This window comes from Macrobrachium nipponense, chromosome 25 (assembly GCF_015104395.2).
Source record: "Macrobrachium nipponense isolate FS-2020 chromosome 25, ASM1510439v2, whole genome shotgun sequence".
In the NCBI taxonomy this organism is placed as follows: Eukaryota; Metazoa; Arthropoda; class Malacostraca; order Decapoda; family Palaemonidae; genus Macrobrachium; species Macrobrachium nipponense.
In genome coordinates, this window is record NC_087214.1 from 21,284,675 (window position 1) to 21,302,534 (window position 17,860).

The window sequence follows — 17,860 nt, forward strand, 5'->3', positions numbered from 1 at the left end:
ACCAAGCACCTGACCGGAAACGCCTACGTTACCTTGAAGCATTACACATATTAGAGAAAAAGCCGACTATCAACACGGTAAAGAAACAGAATTTCTTTCCTACCATCATAAGAAGAAATAAACAACAAGAAACCATCCGACTCTGTATACCGCCACGAGAGAAAGAGGAGAGATCGAGGGGGGAGAGACGAGAGAGAGAGGAGAGGGAGAGAAAGAGAGAGAGATAGAGAAAGAGAGAGAGAGGAACAAGCAGAGAGAGAAAGAGAAAGAGAGAGAGAGGAACAAGCAGAGAGAGAAGAGAGAGAATAAAATAAGCGAACGAGAAGAGAAGGGAGAGAGAGAGGAATTTGCAGAGAGAGAAAGAAAGAAACTGAGAGACAGAGAAAGCGAGGAAGAAGCAGAGAGAGAACGAGCGGAAGATGTGTCATCTGTACAGAATGCAGCAGTACCTGCCGCCCAAGAGGTAGGTACCACCCCAACCAACACCCAACCTACGCTAATAACTCCGCCAGACTTCGCAGGTCTCATCGCCTCAGGGAAAGATTTCGTTACCATCCAACGGCCAATTAAAATCCCTGCTCATCGACCCGCCCACCGATTGTACACGACTTGCATGTTATAAATACTTGTAAAACGTATCTTAATTCACTTTACTGTATACTCTCATAGATGACTGCCTGTGCACTGTCGACACGTTTAGAGGAATAAACCTAAGACAAATGAAAATCTTTACATGTCCTTAGGAAACTAATACACCAGCTACATGCTGACGAGAAGAAGATCATAAGAAGAATTGAGAAGATTCTATATAAATTAAATGCCGTTGAAACAGCTATTGTATTCAATGCTACTGCCCTCAGAGAAGGCCTCCTTCCTCATTATACCCGTCTACGGCTCCATGATCCAGCTGCGACGAGAGAAGACACTACATCCTTCAGGAAGACATTGGTGCTCCGCCAGCTGGAAGAGAAGAAGAAAGAGAGGAGAGAAATAAAAAGAGAATTAGATACACTACAAACACAGAGACAAGCAGCTTCCCAAGGAACCCCCCGTCCAGACATTGATGCCGCTCCAGCGCCCTGCAGCAGAAGGATTACCGCAAGAGAGAAAGTGGCATACTTAAGAAACTTGTGAGGCTTAATGGAGGAAGTTTGAAAATTCCCCGAAAAAAGAATGATTACGTCAACCTCACGGAATATAAACCGACACCCGAAGAAGAAGATCTCCTTAATCTTGGGCTCAATACCCACGTGATAAAAAGCCAAACCCACACGCCAAGCGCCTGGAGGTCGAAGTCCTCCTTGACTCTATTCAGTCCCTCGAGGACGAAGGTAGGGTCAGGTCGAGTGACTCCCTCCAGCCCTTACTGTTAGCAGAAGCCCTTACCAACCGAGGTGCCCCATACAGAAGCGCTATCCTTACCAGAGAATTGAAAGAAACTGCCAAAAACTTGAAAGCAAACCAAGAAATAACAATAAGAAGGGCAGACAAAGCTGCTGCCCTAGTGCTCATCAAGACCTCTGAATATCACGAGAAACTGGACCAAATACTGGCTGATCAATTCAAATTCAGAAAAATCAACAAGAACCCCATCGAAGACATCCGGCGAGACATTAATAGGACGGTCGAAAGAATCCATGCCGCTAGGAATGCTCCCAGGCTTCCCTTCCCCGCCAGGGTGACTTTAATCCAGGGTATATTTACGGCACCGTAAAAACCCACAAGCCTGGTAATCCTCTCCGCCCTATTATAAGCCAAATCCCAACCCCAACTTACAAAATCGCGAAGAGACTCAACGAACTCCTTACGCCATATATCCCAGAAAGGTATTGTCTACAGTCGTCTACCGACTTTTTATGTAACTCCGAGACTCTCCGTCTACAGGTATCATCGCCTCTCTTGACGTCGAGAGCCTCTTCACGAACGTTCCAGTCGACGAGACGATTGAACATACCTCGACAGAGTGTATAGATGTGAGGACACACAGGCTTTGCAACAATCCCAGAGGAAGCCCTAAAAGCCATTCTTGAAATATGCACTAAGAAGGCACCTTTCACAACCCACAGAGGACATCTTTATTGCCAGATTGACGGCGTGGCAATGGGATCCCCATTAGGGGTCCTATTTGCCAACTTCTACATGAGTGTCGTCGAAGAAAGGGTTTTCAATAAGATCCCCTGCCCTCCCCAATACTACCGCTACATGACGACACCTTCATAAGAGTTGACAGAAGAAGAGGACCTTGAAACTTTAAGAAAGACTTTCGAAGAATGCTCCGTCCTCCACTTCACGTGTGAACGCAGCGTAGACGGTGCCCTACCCTTCCTGGACATTCGGTACGCAGACCCCTACGGGATACACCACCACGGTTTACAGAAACCCACAAACCCGGTCTATGCCTTAATGGGTCCAGCGAGTGCCCAGACAGGTATAAAAGATCTGTGGTAGATGCCTTCGTCCGCCGAGCCCTTACGCATTGTTCCACGTGAGAGAAACCACCAGTGAAATCGAAAGGTCTACACAAGTCTCATCAACAATAACTTCTCAAACCGCATGGTCGAACGCCAAACGAGGGACTCCATAAATAAATGGCACCAGGAAAGAACGACCGAAACTAACAACCAAAGTGGAGCTATAAAGATATTTTATAAAAATCATATGCACCACAAATATTTGGAAGACGAAAAGGCTATAAGGAAAATAATCAGCGAAAATGTCTCCCCCACTACAGAAAGTGATAAAAGTTAGCCTCATAATTTATTACAAAAACATGAAAACCAGCCAGCTTCTTCTTAAAAACAACCCAGCGCCCCAGAAACGTCTTTGAAGAGAAGGGGTGTCATCTACGAATTCACAGCTCGGTGGATGGATGCCACCATTCTTATATCGGGATGACCACCACCAGACTCTCCAAGCGACTTTCCTGCCACCTTCAAGAAGGGGCCATTTTCAATCACTACAGGGAACAACATAACAGGAGACCAGAAAGAGCTGAACTTATAACGAACATAAAAATTATTGACCAAGCACCTGACCGGAAACGCCTACGTTACCTTGAAGCATTACACATATTAGAGAAAAAAGCCGACTATCAACACGGTAAAAGAAACAGAATTTCTTCCTACCATCATAAGAAGAAATAACACAAAGAAAACCATCCGACTCCGTATACCGCCACGAGAGAAAGAGGAGAGATCGAGGGGGGAGAGACGAGAGAGAGAGGGAGAGGAGAAAGAGAGAGAGATAGAGAAAGAGAGAGAGAGGAACAAGCGAGAGAGAAAGAGAAAGAGAGAGAGAGGAACAAGCAGAGAGAGAAAGAGAGAGAATAATAATAAGCGACGAGAAAGAGAGAGAGAGAGAGAGAGGAATTTGCAGAGAGAGAAAGAAAGAAACTGAGAGACAGAGAAAGAGAGGAAGAAGCAGAGAGAGAACGAGCGGAAGATGTGTCATCTGTACAGAATGCAGCAGTACCTGCCGCCCAAGAGGTAGGTACCCCAACCAACACCCAACTTACGCTAATAACTCCGGCCAGACTTCGCAGGTCTCATCGCCTCAGGGAAAGATTTCGTTACCATCCAACGGCCAATTAAAATCCCTGCTCATCGACCCGCCCACCGATTGTACACGACCTTGCATGTTATAAATACTTGTAAAACGTATCTTAATTCACTTTACTGTATACTCTCATAGATGACTGCCTGTGCACTGTCGACACGTAGAGGAATAAACCTAAGACAAATGAAACTCTTTACATGTCCTTAGGAAACTTAATACACCAGCTACATGCTGACGAGAAGAAGATCATAAGAAGAATTGAGAAGATTCTATATAAATTAAATGCCGTTGAAACAGCTATTGTAATAATAATAATAATAATAATAATTTCTTTAATTCTAAGCCATTTCCATCGACAGGCACGTTTTTATCCACGTTGAAAATTAGGAATATAAAGTTTACAACTTAAGCGCGTGAAGAGAAAATCTTGCACACGTCCCGAGCAAGCTGGAGGTCGGATCACGCCTTGTTCGTGTTTCATTCCACATCATCTTATGCAATCTTTATTCGCACCATTCCCTCCCATGTCGTGACTTCCGTCTCAGCATCGGTACTCCGTGTTTCTAGAGAAAAGGAGCTGGCCTCTACGTCTCTCAGCCGTCTACCTACAAGTTAGGTTTGTTTTTGTAGCGAAGCTGCATCGATATATTGCCGTGTAGAGGCGCTAACTTCTCTTGGACACAGGAAGGAGCCGATGAAATGAGAGAAGTTTGTTTTCAGTCAATTAGGAAAGTTGGGAACCATCCTCAGTTTAGGAGAGGTTTGCTTGGAGGTAGACTCCAAGCAACGACTGTTGGTGTTTTTAGGAAGAATGGAGAGGAAGCAGTGGCATGGAAGGTGTTGGAACGACAAGAAGTATTATTCTGCCACAACGTAAAAGCACCATACAAACAAGTAAACAAACAAAACAAAATACTGAATGGAACGTAGTGAGAGACAAAAACAAAATTTTCCTCTGCTTCGTCACCAAACACACAGTACTTAATATATAAGTTTTATATATATATATATATATATATATATATATATATATATATATATATATATATATATATATATATATATATATATATATATATACATATATATATATATATATATATATATATGCTATGTATATATATACAAATATATAAAAACACACAGAACTAATATATAAGTTTTATATATATATATATATATATATATATATATATATACATATATGATATATAAAAACTTATATATTAGTATACAAAAATGATATATTAAGTACTGTTGGTGACGAAGCAGAGAAATTTTGTTTTGTCTCTCACTACGTTCCATTCAGTATTTTGTTTTGTTTGTTTACTTGTTTGTATGGTGCTTTACGTTGTGGCAGAATAATAACTTCTTGTCGTTCAACACCTTCCACGCCACTGCTTCCTCTCCATCTTCCTAAAAACACCAACAGTCGTTGCTTGGAGTCTACCTCCAAGCAAACCTCTCCTAAACTGTGGATGGTTCCCAACTTTCCTAATTGACTGAAACAAACTTCTCTCATTTCATAAGTATCTATGGATTTGTTGTCTATTTCAAGACTCATGGTTCTATAATAATAATAATAATAATAATATAATAATAATAATAATAATAATAATAAACAAAGATTCACAGAGATCACCACAGACACAGTCAGACACCAACTAAAGAAATGCCAAACTGGAAAGCCCCAGGTCCCGATGAAGTCCATGGATACTGGCTCAAAAACTTCAAGGCCCTACACCCACGAATACCAGAACAACTCCAGCATTGTATCACAAATCACCATGCGCCCAAATGGATGACCACAGGAAGAACATCCTTAGTTACAAAAATACAAGAGTAAGGGAAATATAGCCAGTAACTACAGGCCTATCACCTGCCTACCAATAATGTGGAAGTACTAACAGGTATCATCAGTGAAAGGCTATACAATTACCTAGAGGAGACAAACACCATCCACCCCCACCAACAGAGAGGCTGCAGAAGGAAGTGTAGGGGCACAAAAGACCAGCTCCTGATAGACAAAATGGTAATGAAGAACAGTAGGAGAAGGAAAACCAACCTAAGCATGGCATGGATAGACTATAAGAAAGCCTTCGACATGATACCACACACATGTCTAATAGAATGCCTGAAAATATATGGGGCAGAGAAAAACACCATCAGCTTCCTCAAAAATACAATGCGCAACTGGAATACAATACTTACAAGCTCTGGAATAAGATTAGCAGAGGTTCATATCAGGAGAGGGATCTTCCAGGGCGACTCACTGTCCCCACTACTCTTCGTAGTAGCCATGATACCCATGACAAAAGTACTGCAGAAGATGGATGCCGGGTACCAACTCAAGAAAGAGGCAACAGAATCAACCATCTGATGTTCATGGACGACATCAAGCTGTATGGTAAGAGCATCAAGGAAATAGATACCCTAATCCAGACTGTAAGGATTGTATCTGGGGACATCGGGATGGAGTTTGGAATAAAAAAATGTGCCTTAGTCAACATACAAAAAGGCAAAAGTAACGAGAACTGAAGGGATAAAGCTACCAGATGGGAGCAACATCAAAACACATAGATGAAACAGGATACAAATACCTGGGAATAATGGAAGGAGGGGATATAAAACACCAAGAGATGAAGGACACGATCAGGAAGAATATAGCAGAGACTCAAGGCGATACTCAAGTCAAAACTCAACGCCGGAAATATGATAAAAGCCATAAAACACATGGCAGTGCCAGTAATCAGATACAGCGCAGGAATAGTGGGAATGGACGAAGGGGCAGAACTCCGCAGCATAGATCAGAAAACCAGAAACATATGACAATACACAAAGCACTACACCCAAGAGCAAATACGGGACAGACTATACATAACACGAAAGGAAGGAGGGAGAGGACTACTAAGTATAGAGGACTGTGTCAACATCGAAAACAGAGCACTGGGGCAATATCTGAAAAACCAGTGAAGACGAGTGGCTAAAGAGTGCATGGGAAGAAGGACTAATAAAAGTAGACGAAGACCCAGAAATATACAGAGACGGAGAAAGACAGACAGAACAGAGGATGCACAACAAACCAATGCACGGACAATACATGAGACAGACTAAAGAACTAGCCAGCGATGACACATGGCAATGGCTACAGATGGGAGAGCTAAAGAAGGAAACTGAAGGAATGATAACAGCGGCACAAGATCAGGCCCTAAGAACCAGATATGTTCAAAGAACGATAGATGGAAATAAACATCTCTCCCATATGTAGGAAGTGCAATACGAAAAATGAAACCATAAACCACATAGCAAGCGAATGCCCGGAACTTGCACAGAACCAGTACAAAAAGAGGCATGATTCAGTAGCAAAAGCCCTCCACTGGAGCCTGTGCAAGAAACATTAGCTATCTTGCAGTAATAAGTGGTACGAGCACCAACCTGAGGGAGTGATAGAAAACGATCACGCAAAGATCCTCTGGGACTATGGTATCAGAACGGATAGGGTGATACGTGCAAACAGACCAGACGTGACGTTGATTGACAAAGTCAAGAAGAAAGTATCACTCATTGATGTCGCAATACCATGGGACACCAGAGTTGAAGAGAAAGAGAGGGAAAAAATGGATAAGTATCAAGATCTGAAAATAGAAATAAGGAAGGATATGGGATATGCCAGTGGAAATCGTACCCATAATCATAGGAGCACTAGGCACGATCCCAAGATCCCTGAAAAGGAATCTAGAAAAACTAGAGGCTGAAGTAGCTCCAGGACTGATGCAGAAGAAGAGTGATCCTAGAAACGGCACACATAGTAAGAAAAGTGATGGACTCCTAGGAGGCAGGATGCAACCCGGAACCCCACACTATAAATGCCACCCAGTCGAATTGGAGGACTGTGATAGAGCAAAAAAAGAAAAAAAAAAAAAATAATAATAATAATAATAATACTGTTAAAAAGAATAGCAGAATTAGGCGAGTTGATTTTATACATTGTTTTTCTTTTTTTTCTTACAATTCGCTTCTCAGGCTCAGAGATGTTTCTGAGTAACTGGCCAATATTCATATTAGGAATTTTCACAAATTATAAATGCTGAAGGTAATCTATTATTTTATTAGAACAGGATCTCAGGTCCAGGTCAAGCAGGGGACGTCGTCAGTGCCGGTACGACCCCTGCTTGACCTAGTCCCGAGATCCTGTTGTAATAAAATAATAGATTACCTTCAGCATTTTTTTTAATTTTGAAAATTCCCGATATGAATATTGGCCAGTTACTCAGAAACATCTCTGAGCCTGAGAAGCAAATTGTAAGAAAAAAAAGCAAAAAACAATGTATAAAATCAACTCGCTTAATTCTGCCATTCTTTTTAACAGTATTATTATTATTATTATTATTATTATTATTATTATTATTATTATTATTATTATTATTATTATTATTATTATTATATAGAACCATGAGTCTTGAAATAGACAACAAATCCATAGATACTTATGGGTACAGGCATTAAAAAAAATCTCTACAGAGAGCCTTCTGGAATCTCTTCGATTCCCTGTTCAAAATGGGAATCGAACAGATTCCAGAAAGGTGTCTGCATATATATATATATATATATATATATATATACCATATATATATATATATATATATATATATATATATATGATATATCTATATATATAATCCATATATATATATATATATATATAGTAATATATATATATATATATATAGATATATATATATATAGATATATATATATATCATATACATGGATTTAAATATATTATATTATTATCTTTTATTATTATGGATTATTATTATTATTATTATTATTTATTATTATTACTACTACTATTATTATGGTTGAAGACCCTCTTTTAGGTAAATGCTGCGAAAAAAGATTGGCAGAATTAAGCGAGTTGATTTTATATACTGTTTTTTTCTATTTATCTTAAAATTCGCTTCTCAGGCTCATCGATGTTTCTGAGTAACTGGCCAATATTTTCATATCGGGAATTTTCAAAATTAAAAATGCTGAAGGTAATCTATTATTTTATTACAACAGGATCTCGGGACTAGGTCAAGCAGGGGTCGTACCGGCACTGACGACGACCCCTGCTTGACCTGGACCTGAGATCCTGTTCTAATAAAATAATAGATTACCTTCAGCATTTATAATTTGTGAAAATTCCTAATATGAATATTGGCCAGTTACTCAGAAACATCTCTGAGCCTGAGAAGCGAATTGTAAGAAAAAAAAGAAAAACAATGTATAAAATCAACTCGCTTAATTCTGCCATCTTTTTAACAGTATTATTATTATTATTATTATTATTATTATTATTATTATTATTATTATTATTATTATTATTATTATTATTATTATTATAGAACCATGAGTCTTGAAATAGACAACAAATCCATAGATACTTATGAAATGAGAGAAGTTGTTTCAGTCAATTAGGAAAGTTGGGAACCATCCACAGTTTTAGGAGAGGTTTGCTTGGAGGTCGACTCCAAGCAACGACTGTTGGTGTTTTTAGGAAGAATGGAGAGGAAGCAGTGACGTGGAAGGTGTTGGAACGAAAAGAAGTTATTATTTTGCCACAACGTAAAAGCACCATACAAACAAGTAAACAAACAAAACAAAATACTGAATGGAACGTAGTAAGAGAGACAAAAACAAATTTTCCTCTGCTTCGTCACCAAACACACATTACTCAATATATGAGTTTTATATATCTGTATAGATATAATATATATATACTATAATATATCATATATATATAATATAGAGTATATATATAAATATTAAAACTTATATATTAAGTACTGTGTGTTTTAGATATAATAATATATATATATCTATATATTAATTAATATTTTATATATATATTATATATAATATATATATATACATATATAGATATATAATATATATATATATATATATATATATATATATATATTAAGTACTGTGTGTTTGGTGACGAAGCAGAGGAAAATTTTGTTTTTGTCTCTCACTACGTTCCATTCAGTATTTTGTTTTGTTTGTTTACTTGTTTGTATGGTGCTTTTACGTTGTGGCAAAATAATAACTTCTTTTCGTTCCAACACCTTCCACGTCACTGCTTCCTCTCCATTCTTCCTAAAAACACCAACAGTCGTTGCTTGGAGTCGACCTCCAAGCAAACCTCTCCTAAACTGTGGATGGTTCCCAACTTTCCTAATTGACCGAAAACAAACTTCTCTCATTTCATCGGCTCCTTCCTGTGTCCAAGAGAAGTTAGCGCCTCTACACGGCAATATATCGATGCAGCTTCGCTACAAAAACAAACCTAACTTGTAGGTAGACGGCTGAGAGACGTAGAGGCCAGCTCCTTTTCTCTAGAAACACGGAGTACCGATGCTGAGACGGAAGTCACGACATGGGAGGGAATGGTGCGAATAAAGATTGCATAAGATGATGTGGAATGAAACACGAACAAGGGACGTGTGCAAGATTTTCTGTTCACGCGCTTAAGTTGTAAACTTTATATTCCTAATTTTCAACGTGAATAAAAAACGTGCTGTTGATGGAAATGGTTTAGAATTAAAAGAAAATTATTTTATTATTATTATATTATTATTATTATATTGGATTATTATTATTATTATTATATTATTATTATTATTATTCAACATAACATTAGTGACGAAAATTAAAGTGCGCATTTTCCCCTCAACTAGTCTAGGAGCCAAATGCTTCTATCTGTAAAATAAGGGATTTACCCTACACTGTGAGCCCCTGACGTTTTGATGCATTTATAAGATAGATTAATATATAGTACACCATATTCGGGACGGCTCTTAAAAATCTGGCACTTCGAACACCTAAATATTGCCATGAATAGGTCTCTAGATAATCTATCTTATTCGCGTTGGGCCACTTTCATTAAATCTCTATGCCATATGATTGTTTGTTATATTTCCAAGTAATATTCTGGTAAAATGACCTTGACACATTAAAGATGGAAATGAATACCAAAAAAATGGATCCTTTTTCAAATGAAACAAATGATGACTTTGGAAAATTTACCGAAAAATTCCTACATCTTGGTTTTAATAATCAAGCTGCAATTTATAAAATATCATAGCTAAGATAAGAAAAATTTATCCAAATTTGCTAAATTTACTAGAAATTATATATAAGCACCCATTAATCTAAACTATCGGTCAAGTTTGATATTTGCATAAAACTTGGCCCAACCTCAAAAATATTCATGTAGCACCAACTCACACAAAGCATTGTAAATAGTATAGTATGCCTTTAAATAATACTGTTTTCTCTCATAACTAAAAATTAAATCAGATGTAAGGGATATGAAAACACATTACAAAAAGAGTAGATTAGATTCCTATGAAGTCTCATATGACCAATCATTGGCCATAACTCCACCCAGTCTTTACAATTAAGTTACACCTCTGCTTTCTGATGCAATTCCAAATAATGTAGGTAAAAATGAACTTCTTGTTAATCCTCCAGATATTCATGAAAGTGTTTCAAACATCTCACAAGACATTGTGTCTGCCGTAACTGGTTTGCATACACCCAAGCATGTTGGTTTAGCTGTATATGTGTAATCATAAAACTAGGAGCAAAGATATAACTATGCTTAGTCGATTAGGATTGTGTATTAGTTACAGTGAGCTCCCAAGTGTCTTAGCAACTGTAGAGGCTGCAGTTGATGAACAAACAAATGATGAAAATATATATTTATTCCTGCAAATATAGTTTCAGGTAAGTTCACTCACTTTGCAACTGATAATCTTTAAGATTCTATGAATGTAAACTTGATGGCTCTAGTATGCATATGGCAGCATGGTGATGTACCAGCCAGGGTTGCTGGAAGGCCATGTATTTGGCAAGGACCATGTAGATATACGACACAAGCGTACCACACATAGAGAGTATTATGACACTTCTATAATATCAATAAACACAGTCCATTCTGTAAAGAAGTTGAAGCGTGAGCTGTTCCCAGAAAAGGCCAACAGCATGACACTGGAATTCTTGCAGGGCTCACAATCAGATACCCCAAGTATTAATCTCTGCTCGAAGTTACTCCACTTTGTCCTAGTAAACTTCTTGAGGTAGAAGTTGATTGCCCGGATGGAAAGTTTTTCATGCTATGCTGAATCATAAACACATTCCAGTTACAGCAATTGGGCACTGCCCCTTCATACCCAATTCACCAACTCAACCAGCAGTTGTAGCAGAAGCAGTGAAAATAGGCATGAAAACCAGCAAAAAGTTGGGGAGGAGACATACTGTTATTACTCAAGATGAATCTATTTATGAGTTTATTTACACATTCCGCAAAATTGCATCTGATGAATACGAAAACCCCGATTCTTAGGCTAGGGGGCTTCCATTTTTTATTAAACTCTCTAGGAGCAATTGGGAAGGTTATGTATGGTTCAGGTTTGAAAGAACTGTTTGTCCTTAGCAATGTACTGAAAGATGGCACAGCAGAAAAAGTCCTCTCTGGTAAAAGTTTACCATCAAGCAATTAACACCCACATGCTTTTGTATGAGGCGCTGAGGAAGCCCTTAGGTTTGACGCCATTTGAACATTGGATGATTGAAAAAGGATCAGTAAGGATGTAATGGCAGAAATGTCTGACTAATGTCCTCACTGGGCAGTGAAACTAAAGAGGGTGCACAAACTTCAAAAACTTCTACCACATTTTCAAATTTTTATAAAACCAGTTTGAATCTTGTAAAAAGTACAACAAGACCTCCAATTTTTGGTGTAACTACTTACACAAATCCTACTGTCATACATTCATGCAGAGAGGAGTGGTGAATGGCAGGAGCAATTATCAGCAACTGCAGAAATGGTGAGTATAGAGCAGCTGCTGATCATACCAAATAAGTTAAAGCAATAATGTGTTATCTACATGAAATGGGCAATCTTCAAACTGAGGCTCCTGATATTTATGAGGCATTTGAACGTGGATACTTTACTGCGAAAGGATCTTCTGGAGAATTTAATGCAATCTGGACAGATATGGCAGTGGAATGTTCACAGAACTGTGATGCAAAAGGTAGGTCTGGTCAAGCAGGATTAAAGGGAATAACAATGAACAAGAATGCACAAACCCGTTGGTTTAAGACTCTACCATTTTCTGCTGCAATATCAATTAGGGTGATGGCACATATGCACACCCAAGATGAGTTTCATTATGAAGGCAGCTGTGCAACAAAGAAAAGACAATGTAACTCACGTGATCACGTAATCGTAAAACTGAAGTCAACCAAAGAACACATCAAGAGATAACGAAAAAGTACTTCATAATAAAATAAAAGTCATATCTTACTTTATAATCGAAAACTTGGCACTCACCAAACAAGGACATCACTGAATTCTGCTTCATGACGGTCAATCGACTCCGCTGAATCACTGCCGGAAATGAGAGAGAGAGAGAGAGAGAGAGAGAGATAAGAAACTTCTAGAGGGCATGGAAGGGGAGGAGAGGGGTTCCCATAGCTACGGGAAGGGGGATGGTAGGGGGAGGGGGGTGCCAAGTTAACAAATAGGCCTTCGCGTCCTTTCCGGAGGAGTGACGTTGGCTAGCACTGATTTTGAGGCCTTGTGGTCGAATAAACCCCCATGTTATTCATTAAGTATATTGTTTTACGTTATTCACTATATAAAATATTATGTTATTCACTATATAGAGTGTTACCTTATTCACTCTGTATTCATATATACAATGTTATGATCTTCACTATGTATTCACTACATGCAACATGTATTCACTATACATCATATTCACTATGCATACACTATATAAACATTATTCACTATCTAGCACATAGTGTTATGTTATTCACTTCATATGCGATACGTAACGTGCCGTTATTCACTATATATTCGCTGCGTAAAGTGTGACGTTATTCACTATATATTCGCTGTGTAAAGTGTGACGTTATTCATTATATTCACTATATAGTGTTACGTTATTCACACAATGTTCTGTTATTCACTATTATTCACTATACAGCGTTACGTTATACATACACTATACAAAGTGCTACGTAATTCATTACATGCGAGTGTTATGTTATTCACTATATACAGCATTATGTTATTCACTATGTAAACTGTTACATTATCCAATATAGAAAGTGTCACATTATTCGCTATACACACATGTTATTCACTTTATTCAGTGTTACGTTATTCACCATACCATATAGTTGTTCATTATATAAGGTGTTATGTTAATCACCATAGACGGTGTTGAGTTATTCACTATACAAAGTTATATAACTCCATTCCTTTCATTATTTCCATCAGTAATAATCTGGATGTTTTTCCTTCAACGAAACGATCGTTGAATTTTGAATTCACATCAGTGAATTCCCGCCTGGTTCCCACGAGACTGAGTTCCCTCCCGCACGCTCCTCAACACCGAGTTTCCGAATCTCTGATTCACATTTGAACTCAGTTTCTGTTTATTCACAAAATCGACAGATCCTGAATCACACCTATGAGAGCGAGTTCCCACTTTTCAAAAGAACGGGTTCCCAGTTTGTTCCCAAAAGCCTCGAATCCCATTTAATTCTAATGACTAAGTTCCCAGTTAGTTTCCAGAACGTTGAGTTCTCATGTGTTTGCAAAGGCTAAGTTATGAATGTGTTCCCAGAAGGATGAATTCCCAATTATTCCCGAAAACTGGGTTCCCAGAAGATCGAATTCCATTTGATTCCAAAGACTGAGTTCCCAAAGTAATTCCAGAAGGCTGAAATTTGATTTGATTTCAAACACTAAGTTCCTTATCCCTATATGTTCCCATCTCAGGAATATCAAACTTCCATTTTCTACCCCCCCCCCCCCCCCCACAAAATAAGAGAGAAAAAAAAAGAAGTCTGTCTTCCCACTTTATGCAACTAGGGGTTCCCCACTAGTTTCCACACATTTCACCCTCATTGTCCACACAAGAATCTCTTGCATTTACAAGCAACTTGCCTCAGAGAACCTAATATCAAGGCCCACCCCAACCTACTTTCACAAATCAATGACACACTAAATGAATGTTCTTGATATTAATTAATATTCTATCAAAAATAAAAGATAAAATGATTCAACCATGCCTACAGAAGCGTCAATGATGTAAATATAAGTAATGCATAATAAATATTCAGATTGTAAAACCCAATTATGTACATGCACGACCAGGTACACTTCAATCTCTCTCTCTCTCTCTCTCTCTCTCTCTCTCTCTCTCTCTCTCTCTGAATACGCATATAAATACGCAATCGGTTAAGTTACGAATTATGACAGGGGCTAACTAAAATATTGTCGAGAGAGAGAGAGAGAGAGAGAGTTTACTGGCAAAGGATCATAACCAAGGATTAATCGCCCAGTGAGGCAACAAGGACAATGGTATGGAAACTGAACTGACAATCCATGACGATCATATTTATCCAGTACATTACACTAACACAGCTTCATTATGTCTACCCTTCCCTTTTCAATGCCTTTTTTCAGTTCCCAGCTCGATAATTACTCACTTCTCCCACCTTCATAAACCCCCGTTAAGTGTGGGCATAGCGTTGCCCAAAAGTGACCTATAAGCATGGTAGTATTGCCCAAAAGTGGCCTGTAAGTGTGGTAGTATTGCCCAAAAGTGGCCTGTAAGTGTGGTAGTATTGCCCAAAAGTGGCCTGTAAGTGTGGTGAAATGTTGCCCAAAAGTAGCGCGTAAGTGTGGTGAAATGTTGTCCAGAAATGGCTGATTAGTATGTTAAAAAGATGCCCAAAATTGGTCCATAATTGTGGCAAAGTGTTCATGGGAATAAGATGTCTGAAGTGGAACCCTAAAATAGGTCTAACCTCCCGAGCTCAGCTTTGTTGCAAAATGGTTTTCCTATCAACTTGAAAGTTATGCATTCTTGAAGCAGAACAGTTTCTATATTCCATCCCTGACTCAGTATTAACGTGCGTCCACACTGCAGTAAACGTCGTATACATGTCGGCTTCTCATCACATACACACAACAAACATGTTGCATACAAGTCAATGACTTAAACTGGTATTACTAAACAGTGTTTCAAACGATTATCCAGTATTTGCCGAGGGTGTGTTCTCCACTAATGTCATAGACTTGTTTTGCAACCTGTTTGCGATTGTGTAGGAAATAAGTTGCTAGCTTCGATCTCCCGGATAAAAAAAAAAAAAAAAGCTTTTCTCTTCCTTAAGAAAAATCGAACAGAAGGAACACAAAACAATGAGAAGGAGAAAACTGCCTTTGTTTGTTTTCGATTCTCCTACGACTCGGGGATGTTACACTGCTCTCTCTCTCTCTCTCTCTCTCTCTCTCTCTCTCTCTCTCTCTCTCTCTCGGGATGGTTGGTGTGCCGTCTTTTCAGGAGAGTTTGAATCACACCCAGATCTCGATAAAGAAGGGATGAAAAAAAAAACCATTAAAGAAACGTGAATCGACACCTACATAGGCTGGTTCTGTTTATCCAGTTTACGTTAGTGACGGAACCCGATTGAAAAACACACACAAACACGCACGCGCGTGCACGAAACTAAGTGTTGTTGTCAGTCGCACATACAACTAAGTGTTGTTGTCAGTCGCACATACAACTAAGTGTTGTTGTCAGTCGCACATACAACTAAGTGTTGTTGTCAGTCGCACGTACAAAACAGGAGGCTTCGGATACTGGTTCATTCATAAGCGATATAAAAATGAAATACAGAATGTTCTACGATTTTTGGAGGTCTGAAAACTGCATTGCAAAAATACAGGGGAAGAGATGTGGTTCTGAAAATTGTATTGGGAGAAATACTGGTCATGAGAGACAGGAGGAGGCCTAGAATTTCTTTCTCTCAAGGAATATCAAAGTTAAAAAAAATAATAAAGTTATTATTACATACAGACATACCTACATTCAACTTTTATATCAAATCCTATTCTAAATGGGAATACTTTTCTTTTTATTCACTTTTCTCCATTATTCATTTAAAAATTAAACACGTTGCCTTTGCAAAAGCTGAGCTGATAAAATAAGAAAAACATTAAGAGAAAAACTCTCTTGAATTTAAATCTGACGCTGAAAAAAGAAAACCTTAAGTAGTGCCTACAGTGCACCGCATGAGGTACAATGACAGCACCAATCTCCCCTATGGAATGCAATGGAACTTGGACAGTCTTTCCATGGCGCTCACGAGACAGACACTTCATGAACAGGTTTTAAAAAATCTGAATACAAAAGAAGAAGAAACAAATTGCGGTTCCAACTGACAGAGAAAGAGATGTAGATTGAGAATTTCGACCATGATGTACTCTGGATCAATTTGCATCATCCTGAGGTCTTACAGACCCCAATATTCCCGTGTTTTAAGACTTGACTTTTTCGTGACAAAATGATTTTCTTCAGCAACATTCTTCCCGTTCAAAAACCTGAATGAAGAAAATTTAACTTCCCTAAACTTCCCAGCCACTTCGGTCACAGCATCTGACAAAAAAAAAAAAAAAAAAAAAAAAAAAAAACTAATGAAAGAGACAGACCCCACTGGAGGTAAAACTAAAAGGCGACGTCTTTGTCACGTCTCCAAAAAATGAGATGAAGACATTTAACCGGTCAAAATGTCCCTGTCCCGGGAAAAATAAATAACTTCAGAGCCTGACAACAGCTAATGGAAAACATTATTCTCTCTCTCTCTCTCTCTCTCTCTCTCTTATTCCTTCATCTATGAAATTCTGAACATTGAATAATAAAGGAAAGTCCTAAAAGAGTTCACTGTTAATTCATAACATTTAGGCTGCCCAGCCTAGAAGCACCGACTGGCTGGGCACTTCCGGCCAATCAGCGCTCTAGATAGATAGTGAAAAGAGGGAGTTGGAGTGGTTGGACAGCAAGAAGAGAGACCAAGAAAGTAAAGCAGATGAAGTACGACGGTCTGAAGGGGAAGTAATAACTAGAGGGGTCAGACTGAAGAAAGGAATGTAGATGGAGGACAATTAAAATGAATAATTCTGCAAATGTCCTACGAGTGTTTGTACCTATATTAACTACAGAGAGCAACACATGTACTTCAATAACACCGGGCGTGTTTTTAATTACACACAGACGCAAAGAAAAAACCCAAGGAGCGAAATTCATAAGCTTTACAGAGACGAAGGAATGAATTTCTTCATGAAGACTTTGGGAGGAATTCCTCTTAAAAGTTGGAGCAGTTCTCATTACGTTTAGAAGAGAGCAAAAAAACGCCTGGAAAAGCATTCAAGTCTTGAAACCATTGAAGA